The sequence below is a fragment of the Lathyrus oleraceus genome, chromosome 1 (genome assembly GCF_024323335.1).
Source record: "Lathyrus oleraceus cultivar Zhongwan6 chromosome 1, CAAS_Psat_ZW6_1.0, whole genome shotgun sequence".
NCBI classification, from domain to species: Eukaryota; Viridiplantae; Streptophyta; class Magnoliopsida; order Fabales; family Fabaceae; genus Lathyrus; species Lathyrus oleraceus.
In genome coordinates this window covers 180,042,003-180,053,943 of record NC_066579.1, presented here as the reverse complement: position 1 = coordinate 180,053,943, position 11,941 = coordinate 180,042,003, and the positions used below count along the sequence as shown (strand labels likewise).

Below are 11,941 nucleotides of genomic sequence, written 5' to 3'. Positions count from 1 at the left end.
TATTATTTTTCTTCAGCAACATTGTTTTCTTTTACCACAATTTATTTACTGTTCCGTTCAGTTTTCGTTTTCCCTTTCCGTTTTTTTCCATTTAGCCAAAGCAGTAGTTTCCTACACTAGGGAACTACTGCAATTTATTTAATTTAGTTTAAGCAATTATTTCGAAGAAGCGAAATCCTACCGACATGTGGAGGACTGCTCAAGTACTTCAAGATTCGGCATATTCGATTAATCCAATTTCCAGGTTTTTATTCAATTATTATTGTTATTGCTTTATTATTATTATTATAATTATGTTTGTTGTATTGTTAATCTGTTTATGTTCGTCTGTGTTTGCGTTATTTAACATGTCCGACTAAACTACCGGTATCGGTATGTAAACAATTTGATTAGACGGGATTTAATAATAATCGGTGTAAAACTTCTTTTCTCAAACAATCTTTCTGACTGTGTTTTTTAATTTAAATTTAATTAACTTTGTCACGAGAGTGAGAAGCTATTTAATACGGTTTCGCCACGAGAGTGGGAAATTAACTAAGGTGAGAACCGACAATCGCGAGAGCGTGAGGGTCGAACTGGATAGTAAAAACTAGGCATTGATTTTAAAAACAGCGAGAGCACTTTAAAAGCAATTAGAACTTATTTATTTTCAAAAAGTATTTTTAACTTCAAATGAGACAGCGAGAGCGTACATTTTGACTTAAAAGTATAGTCTGAGTCAACAATCACGAGAGTGTGAGACAAAGCCTTTTAAATTAGTATTTTCTACTGAAAGATATTTGGTACTTCAAATATACACCGGTGACTTATCGAATCCCTGACGATTAATGCGTTGGATACTGATATCCCTCTATTAATATTTTCTTAAAAACTTAACTTCCTTTAGATTTAATTTTTGTTCAACCAAACCTCTAAAAATCATCTCCTTATCAAGTTTTTGGTGCCGTTGTCGGGGACCTGATTTAGTCAAATAGTGCGATTCTTTCGTTGCGCAGTATAGACTAAGGTAAAAACTAATTTCCTTTACCTTATTTCTCGATTGTATGCCAACTACTCGCTCACAAGGCGAAAACTTAGCACCACCAATCGCAGAACTAGAGCGTTTCTTATATTTAAGACGTCGAATACTAGAGTACCAACGAAGGTACAGTATTCCTGATATCTTCTTTCCTACTACTGAACCAGTTGAAAAACTAACCATGGCTACAGTGGAACCACATAATCGTCCTTTTAAGTTCTACGTTACCCCGTCCCAACAAGAACCTCACAACAACATTGCTGCCCCTGCTATCAATCGAAACGATTTCGAGTTAAAACCCTCATTATTATCAGTCGTCCAACAACATCAATTTGTTGGAAATCCTACGGACGACCCTAATGAACATTTGACCAAGTTTGTGCAGTACGCAGACACTGTGAAGGCGAATGGTGTATCTCAAGATGCGATAAGACTATGCCTTTTTCCTTTCTCTCTAAGAGACAGAGCTTGGGATTGGTTGCAATCCTTGCCATCCAACTCAGTTACTACATGGGAAGAATTGAAGAACATTCTCTTAGCCCGATATTTTCCGCCAAGCAAAACTGCTATGCTGAGAGCTCACATCAACGGATTTCGACAAAAAGATGTAGAATCTTTCTACGACGCGTGGGAGAGATACAAAGACATGATGAGGATATGTCCACATCACGGTCTCGAATACTGGGTGATCATTCACACATTTTACAATGGGCTTCTGTATAACACAAGACTGACAGTAGACGCTGCTGCGGGCGGTGCACTTATGGACAAGCCATACAACGAAGCCTGTCAACTCATTGAAAACATGGCCCAAAACCATTGCCAATGGGGAGGTGAAAGAACTCCAGTAGAAAAGTCCCAAACAAAAAATGGAATGTACGAAATCAGTAGCCTTGACCACGTCCATGCAAAGGTAGATGCCCTTGTTCAAAAGTTAGACAACTTGACCATACCACCCGTCGCCACCGTGGCTGTCGTGACTCCAAACTGTGAGTTATGTGGAACTCCTGGACACACTGCACCAGAATGTCAGATATTGGCAGGATTCCCCACTGATCAAGTAAATTAAGCACAAGGAAATCCTTATTCGAATACCTACAACCCAAGTTGGAAAAATCATCCTAACTTTTCGTATAAGAACAATAACGCCTTGTATGCACCTGGCTAAGCACCCGCTGTTCCGCCTGGATATCAAAAGCCAGCTAATAATGCTCCTAACATGCCTAGGAAGTCCAACCTTGAACTAATGATAGAAAGCTTCATAGCTACCCAAGCTCAAACAAACAAAGACTTCTTGAACCAAAACATACATATTAGTGAGCAACTTAAACAATTAGCGAGAAAAGTAGACGCCTTAGCCACCCACAATAAAATACTTGAAATACAGATTTCACAAGTGGCTCAACAACAAGCATCTACTGCTGCTCCCGTTGGCACATTTCCTGGACAACCACAACCTAATCCAAAAGGACATGCAAATGTCGTTATATTGAGAAGTGGAAAAGAACTAGACGGACCCGTAGATCTAAGACTCCAAAATCTTGCCATGTACCAAAAACCTGAAAAAATAACAATTGAGAAGGTAATTGAACCGAAGGAGAAGGAAGATAATACCCAAGAGGGCGAAGAGAAATAAAAACCTTATGTGCCTCCACCGCCTTATAAACCACCCATTCCGTATCCTCAAAGACTCACAAATTCTAAAGCTGTAGGGCAATTTAGGAAATTTGTTGAACTTCTGAAGCAACTGAATATTACAATTCCCTTTACAGAAGTCATCACACAAATGCTCTCATATGCCAAATTTCTTAAAGAGATCCTATCCAATAAGAAAAAGATCGAGGATAACGAAACAGTTACACTTACTGCTAAGTGTAGCGCAATAATCCAAAATAATATGCCTCCTAAACTAAAAGACCCAGGTAGTTACTCCATACCCTGTATCATTGGAAAGTTCGTCATATACAAAGCTCTATGCGACTTAGGAGCCAACATTAGTGTAATGCCCTTAACCATCTGTAAAAGGCTCAACATGGGAGAACTAAGACAAACCAAGATGTCTGTTCAACTAGCTGACCGCTCAATCAAATATCCTGTTGGTATACTAGAGAATGTCCCAGTACGTGCAGGACAATCCTAGATTCCTACAGACTTCATAATCATGGACATCAAAGAAGATGCCAGTACACCTATTATATTAGGAAGGTCATTCTTAGCTACCGCCGGAGCCATAATAGACGTGAAAAAAGGTAAGCTAACATTCGAAGTTGGAGAAGAAAAGGTTTAATTCATCTTGACACAATTCTTACAAGCACCAGCTATAGACGATACTTGTTACCTACTTGATGTCATAGACGAGTGCGTAAGAGAGATGGAGATGCAAGAAACCACATATTCTGATATAATGAAAATCCAAATCCCTCCAATCTTTGAAGATGATAATTGGCGTGAACCATACCAAAATGATAGTCTGAGCGAATGCTTAGCACTTACACCTAACCACATGCCATGCCCGAAGAAACCAAACTTAGAATTAAAAACACTACCAAAGAACCTAAGATACGAATTCCTAGACACTGAACTCAAAAGACCAGTAATAGTCAATACTGACTTAGGACAGATTGAAACTGAAAAGTTACTAGATGTCTTAAGAAAATATCCAACTGCGTTAGGCTACAACATCGTTGACCTAAAAGGAATAAGTCCTTATATCTGTATGCATCACATTATGCTAGAGGAAGATTATAAAACCTCTAGAGAACACCAGAGAAGGATCAACCCAATCTTAAGTACTGTAGTCAAGGATGAAGTAAAGAAGTTATTAGATGCATGAATCATATACCCGATCTTCGATAGTCAATGGGTTAGCCCCGTTCATGTAGTACCCAAGAAAGGGGGTGTTACAGTTGTTAAGAACGAGAAGGGTGAATCTATAGCACAAAGAGTTGTGACCGGAAGTAGAATGTTCATCGATTATAGGAAACTAAACAAAGCCACTCGAAAGGATCATTTTCCTCTGCCTTTCATTGATTAAATGCTTGAACGGTTGGCTAAGCATTCCCACTTCTTCTATCTAGATGGTTATTCAGGATTCTTTCAAATTCCTATCCATCCTGACGACCAAGAGAAAACAACCTTCACATGCCCTTATGGTACATTTGCTTGTCGACGAATGCTATTTGGACTATGCAACACTCCCGCAACATTCCAAAAATGTATGATGTCACTCTTCGCTGACTTTATAGAAGACATTATGGAAGTCTTTATGGACGACTTTTCTGTTTGTGGGCAGAGCTTTGAAGGATGTCTATCAAACCTTGAAATGGTACTTGAAAGATGCGTAAAGGTGAATCTCGTCTTGAACTGGGAGAAATGCCATTTCATGGTCCAACAAGGAATTGTGTTAGGACACGTAGTATCTGATAAAGGAATTGAAGTAGACAAAGCTAAGATCGAAATCATAGAGAATCTTCAACCACTGAAAACCGTACGAGAAATACAAAGCTTTTTAGGACACGCCGGTTTCTACCGACGCTTTATCAAAGATTTCTAAAAAATTACCAAACCACTTACTGGTTTATTAATGAAAGACACTGATTTTATCTTTGATGAGAAATGTCTAACAGCGTTTGAACAATTAAAAACATCTCTAATCACCGCACCTATCATGTAACCACCTGACTAGAGATTACCATTCGAAATCATGTGTGATGCGAGTGACTATGCCGTAGGCGCAGTGCTAGGACAAAGAAAGGATAAAAAACTTCATGCTATCTACTATGCAAGTAGAACATTAGATCATGCCCAAATGAACTATGCCACCACTGAAAATGAACTTCTAGCCGTTCTGTTCGCTTTAGACAAATTTTGTTCCTACTTAGTAGGAGCAAAAATCATCATCTATATTGATCACACTACTATTAGATATTTGCTAAGTAAGAAGGATGTCAAACCAAGACTCTTAAGATGGATCCTACTCTTACAAGAATTTAACTTAGAAATAAAAGATAAGAAGGGTACTAAGAACGTAGTAGCAGACCACTTATCACGAATCGAAGGGAATAAGCCTGAACAAATTCCAATCAATGATGATTTCCCTTATGAACGACTTATAGCCCAAATATAAAGCGACATGTTTGAACTAACCTTAAATGATATCGAAATAGAAAAATACGTGGAAGAAATTCATGTGAATGCAACTCTGCCATGGTATGCTGATTTTGTCAACTATCTAGCTGTTGGAGTACTTCCATTGGACCTATCATACCAACAAAAGAAGAAATTCTTTCATGATCTAAAACAATACTACTGGGATGAACCTCTGCTTTTCAAAAGAGGTACCGACGGTATTTTCCGTCGATGTGTTCCTGAGGATGAAATAGACAATATAATCTCTCATTGCCATTCCGCTTCCTATGGCGAGCACGCAAGCACTTCAAAAACTTGTGCTAAGATCTTACAATCGGGCCTATTTTGGCATACTCTATGGAAATATGTCCATAATGAGGTTATAACTTGCGACCGGTGCCAATGCACTGGTAACGTTTCAAGACGCGACGAAATGCCACAAACATGCATCTTAGAAGTGGAAGTCTTTGATGTGTGGGGGATTGACTTCATGGGATCATTCCCGTCATTTTTTGGTAATAAGTACATACTCATAGCTGTCGATTACGTTTCAAAATGGGTCAAGGTTGTAGCTTCTCCAACAAATGACACACGAGTAGTGATTAAGTTGTTCAAGAACATAATCTTTCCTATATTTGGTGTGCTAAAACTAGTAGTTAGTGACGGTGGCTCCTATTTCATATCAAATATCTTTGGAAAACTTCTTCTGAAGTATGGAGTCCGACATCGTGTAGCAACACCTTATCACCCCCAAACCAATGGGCAAGTCGAAGTTTCGAATAGAGAGATCAAACAAATTCTAGAAAAGACTGTCGGAATATCTAGAAAAGACTGGTCATCTAAACTAAATGAAGCTCCGTGGGCCTATAGGACAGCCTACAAGACCCCAATAGGGACCACGCCCTTTTAATTAGTCTATGGTAAATCATGTCATCTCCCTGTGGAATTAGAACACAAAGCTTATTGGGTAATTAAGACCCTAAATCTAAATTATACTTCCGCAGGCGGGAAGCGAATTTTAGACATTCACGAATTGGAAGAACTTCAACTAGACGCCTATGAGAATGCCAAGATATACAAAGAACGAACAAAAAAATAGCACGATAAACGTATATCTAGGAAATAGTTTAATGTCGGCGACGTAGTGCTACTATTTAATTCAAGACTTAAGCTTTTTCCGGGAAAACTTAAATCTAGGTGGTCAGGCCCTTTCGAAATTACAAAAGTTTTTAAAAGCGGTGCGATAGAAATCAAAGGTAGAAATAGTGAACCGTTTATGGTAAATGGTCAACGATTAAAACATTATCATAATATTGAAAATAGAGACTATTCAAATAGTGTAAGACTTATAGAGCTGCCCGCTCAACCCCAAAACTAGTATATCGCAATGTTATTGTCGAACTTACGATATTAAACAAAGTGCTTAGTGGGAGACAACCCGCCTCTTTTTAATTTGTTATTTTTGTTTTTAAGCGTTTCCCTTATTTGACTATTACTTTTATTTTTCTCCCTTTCCTTGATTCCATGCAGTAATGTACTTGTTGTTTCTCGTTACTAACTTAGAAAAATTGGATACTGATTAACAGGCGAATTTATAACTAGTTAGTAACTAACTTTCATCATGCAACCAGTAGATACAGTTTTCAGAGGCAGAGTTCAGAGAAGGCATTATGATTATTTAGCTTAGAAGAATATGGCTTTATCCATATATTATGATGTACCTACCATGGATAGGTTAGGTATCTGAGATAGCATCTTGTTTATGTTTAACCAACTAGGTTGGAAGAGTGTTGCTATTAAGAGAAGGTTTGTCACATACCGTGAGCTTACTATAGAATTCCTTAGCTCCCTAGTTTACAACCCCGAGCATGGTTACGGACTCAACAACGGGTTGATTTCCTTTAGGCTATTTAATATGGATTTCACTTATAATCGTAGAGACCTTGCTGACCTCCTAGGATTTCCTAGTGGCCCATTTGTTTTCACTACCCGTCAGGAGGAATTAATCGATGACATCGACCTAGATTACTTTTGGGGTAGTCTAACTGGAGACCACCACCCTGACCCACATGAGATGCACTCCCAAATGATACACAACCCTGCTATCTACTACTTCCATAAAATACTAGCCCACACCCTATTTGGAAAATAAGCTAACAACACCTTAGTGTCACGGGATGAACTTTTCATCTTACTCTGTGTCGACCAAGGTCAACATGTCAATGATGTGACATTTATGATGGAAAGATTCGTTCACCTTGCAAAGAACAATCGCGCCCTAATCATAATAGGCGACCTAGTAACCATGATAGCTGATGCCATTGGACTTAGACGCTCACTTAATGAGCATACACCTTTTGGACACATCCGACCCATGGATATTGACTTTTGCTTCGACCGAAGAATTATAGGAAACCTTGGGCCGGATACTTTTGACTACCTAATTAATAATGAAGTTGTCAAGCTATTTACCTTACCAAACCATGAGAGAACAAATGTTCATAACCGAAATAACTGGCTATACGATTTAGATGAACACCACATTGCTCCACCATCACCTCCTGAGACACCGCCTATTTATGAGTATTTAGATGACCCTATCTTTGTTGATGAATTTGACCCTGAAACCCCTCCAAACTACTATAACCTGGATGAACCGAAAATTCCATCCTATGCCGAAAATATGACCATAATCCTTACCCGTTTGGATGGTTTCCACACTGACATTACTAATGTGAAAGATGAAATAAAGAGCATGAGCCTTGATGTCTTAGGCTTAATGGATGTCACCGTCGAACAGTTTGATCACTTGAACCAGGCTGTAGCTGCTTTGGGAAAGAACCGTTGCTGATTACATTAAAGCAATGAGGACACTGCTATGTTTTAGTGTGGGGAGGGAGCACTTTTATTTCTATTATTTCTTTTAATGATTAATGTTACATTTAACTTTAGTCTTTTAATTTAATTTAAATAACATTATTATTTCTTTTTGCTTCTATAATAAATTTAATTTACCTTCGTCAGTTTTTTTTACTGCTGTTAATTCCATACTGCTCTTATTTTGTTTTATACTGCTGCTGCAATTACTTTATTACTGTGTTTCTACTATCGTTACTATTGTGTTACTGCTGTTAATATTTTATATTTTTTTGGCCTTTTTGCAAAAATTGTGATTGTTGCATGTGACGAGCGTCACATGCAGTGTTACGTATGTCACAAAGGCATGATGCCCGTTGTAACACCTCAAAATTTGCCCTCCTCTCTTGGGACTAGCTTAGCATATTTGCATATCATTTTAGGACATTAGGCATTGCATGTTGCATATCATGTGGTCACATTGTGCAAGTTATCCTCCTAAGTCTTGGTCAGAAGATAAGAGGTGGAGATGCAAGCCTAGGGTTTTATTGACTGATCATTAGCCATCTGAGGATTGGGCTATAAATTAGGGTTTTTTGATTTCTCAAGGGGATTGGTCTTGATCTTGGTTGAAGTGATACATCATCATCATCATGGTCTTGATATCATCCAGAAGATTCAAGAAGATTGATCATATACCTTGAGATTAGGGTTTTGACCACTGGTCAACCCTAATCGGTTGCATTGGGCCAATCAGGGCATGGCTAGGAGATGGGGTCTATGTTGGATATGGGGATCATCATGTGGTTTTATGGAGCTTATTGAGGCTAGGGTTTCATCATTGAGCCATTTCATCAGAAGATTGGGGCTCAGATTGATCAGTGCATTGCCAGATTCATCTATCAGTTGAAAAAGTCAACTGTGGTCAACTGTGCTTGATTTTATGGATTTGGAGGTGGGAGAGAGTTGGACACACTTCATTCATGTTGAGACAAGTTTTATTTGACATTTCAAAGCTCAAGAATGAAGAAAATAAAGTCAGGACAAAAGTTTCCAAAAATAGAAAGTGACTTGTAATGGAAGTTTCCAAAAATGGAAAGTTTTTCACCACAAAATTACATGTCCAAAAAAGCTTTAAATGAAAATTTGTTCAACAGGAAAGTTGTAGATCTTGTTCTCACCTTTCTAAAAAGTCCAAGAACTTGGAATTCCCATGTATGGTTGGCAAGTTATGGTCCATTCATTTTCCAAAAATGCCCAAAATCAAAGTGGCATAACTTCCACATGGAATGTCCAAAATGAGTGATCTTTTTATGAGCAAACTCCATTTCACATGTACTTTCATGGTGCATAATCAAAATTCATCAAAAATGGTCAATGCAAAAGGTCAATTTTCAAGTGCAACAATTAAAATCCAAGGGCAAAATGGTCCAAGTTGAGAAATACATGGAATTTTGAGATGAGGATTTTTGCAACACACTCCAAATGACATTTAGAAGTTGTTTGAGCTGTCATGAGCTGGCATATGGCAATATTTGGCAAGGCCATTTTGGAACTTTCACATTAAGCCACATTATGCTAATTTCACTCATTTGTGCTAATTTGAGATTAACAAAGTGATTAAGTTGGAGTATAAGAGGATAATCATAACAGAATGCTAATGATAATCACAATTCTCAAGAACCTAACTGATTTTCCCTCCATTTTCTCTCAATTTCTCAAAATCTTCATCAAGCATTTTGGATCCAAACTTCATCAATTCTTCATGAAACTTGTTCATTCTTCTTGATTCATCTTCCATAAGCCAAGATCTCCATCTGTTTTGGTGAATTGAAGGAAGAAGCTTCAGATTCGAGGACTGTTCAAAGGAGGCTCAACAATGGAGTTTTGAGATTTCTTCCACTTGGATCAACCTCGAGCTAACCTAACTTCTCCAATCATCTTCCTCAACCTTGATGTTCATCTGTTTTGGCAAAATTCATCCGGAATCATCAAGACTCGTCACTGCCATCTCCAAGGTACCAAAATTCGAATCTCACCATTTCTTAAATTATCATATGCTTTTTGTAGTTCATGCATTGTAGATCATCATGATATGTGTAGTTTTTGGATTGGTTAACTGTGGAGAGAGATATATTGATTTTAAGTTTGATGTCCATTCCTTCTTTCGCTCGATCCGTCTAGCACAGTAGGATTTAGGAAGTTTCGTTTGCATATTCGTAATCTACGACGAGAGACGAAGAGTTTGGTATAAGGCTCGTGTCATTTGGTCGAGAAAAGTTGGTGACGGAATCTGCAGCGATGAACACGAAGAACAGCTTGAATTTCTGGAAATAATTCGTGTTTGATCTTCTTTCTCGCCGTGCCAATTCGAAAATGTGTTTGGCGCCAAGACGGGCGAATGAGACGCTGCCAGCAAATAAATGCTGCTGTGCGTTTTGATCCAAGGCGTGGGTAATTACCGGTCTGCCACTCAGATTAAATTAATTCATTTAGCCATTAAATAATTATTCCATAAATTAACAAATCTTTAAAAAATCCAAACAAATTCATTTCTAATCCAAATTTAATGAGACTTTTTTTGTTAGATTCATAATTTTCTCTAGTTTTTTATAGGTATGATAACTCAAGTTGTGCTTGGAGAATTTTTGACTTTGCCTATTGATCTTTGACTTGTGTGCATTTTGTGTATGTTTCACCATTTTTAACATGAAATACTCATACATTATCCAAATTGAATGAAATTTCACATGCTAATTCTTGACTCCTTGCTGGTTATTTTGATGTATAGTTTGTGAATTTTGGATCTCTGGTTTGGTAGATATGATGTGTGCAAGTTGAGTGTGACAATTTGTGTCACACTAGGTTAGGTCAATTTCATGAATTTATTTGACATGCCTATGCATTTCCAATTGATCTCAAATTTTGCATGCTGTGTCTTGTATATGTCTAGTTTCACCATGATTTTTTGTATGAATTGTTGATTCATTTTCCATTTAATTGAGATTTTTTATTTCTGTTTAGCATTTTTAGGGCTTTGTTTGAGTGTTTGTCTTCCAACTCTTGTGAAATGCTCATACCATATCATATGAATGTGCAATTTGATGGAGTGATTCATAACATGTTTAGATGTAGTTTGGCTTTGGTCCCATTCATTTCTTGATTGTTTTCACTGTTTGGCATTTGATTGAAGTTGATGCTCATTTTGCTACCATGTGTTGACTTGTTTGGATTTCTGCTGACTTCATGATTTTATTTAAAATGCTTAGGGATGTTGATTTGAGCTGAAATTTTGTGTGGATGATCATTGATATGTCAAGATTACATGTTATTTTTGCTGGAATTATTGGTGGCATTTTCTAATTGATTGATAATTTTCTTCTCGGTTGGCTCATTTTGTGAATTTGTGTGACACATGTTGGCATTTTGTTTGTGAAGTTCTCATATGGTATTGGATGAAGATGAAATTTGTTATGAGAACTGTAGACACATTATAGGACATCATGGTTTTGATCCCATTCATTTCTTAATTGTTGTCACTGTTTTATGATTTATGGAAGATGATGCTTGTGTTGATGCCTTGAATTGGCTTGTATAAATGTGTCTGGACTTCTTGATTTTCATTGACCTACTTTCTTTTGTCCAATTGAGCTGAAAATTGACATGCTATACATTGAATGAGTCCTGTTTAGGTGTGAAGTTTTGTGGAATTAATTGAATTGTTTTGATATGCTTTTGATTGAGATAGTTCTGTTTGGTCATTTGGAGTTGCAAATTGCATGATTGATGTTAAATTGTGCATGAAATGATAATGGTGATTGATATGAGCATGGGACCAATTGCATTTGCTTTTGATTTGTTTGAATGTGATTTTGGTTGGTTTGCACTTGCTGTTTTGATTTTTTTATCCCCTTTGGACCCTAGGCTCGGCCTAGTGGT

General features: G+C 37.5%; 1 non-coding gene across 1 annotated transcript; it reads right to left on the bottom strand.

Annotated features, from left to right (window-relative positions):
- Nucleotides 1-1,586: 1,586 nt before the first annotated feature.
- On the bottom strand, nt 1,587-1,693 carry LOC127116086 (small nucleolar RNA R71). Its single transcript, XR_007801071.1, has one exon. It is a non-coding gene; the product is annotated as a small nucleolar RNA R71 (small nucleolar RNA).
- Nucleotides 1,694-11,941: the final 10,248 nt, after the last annotated feature.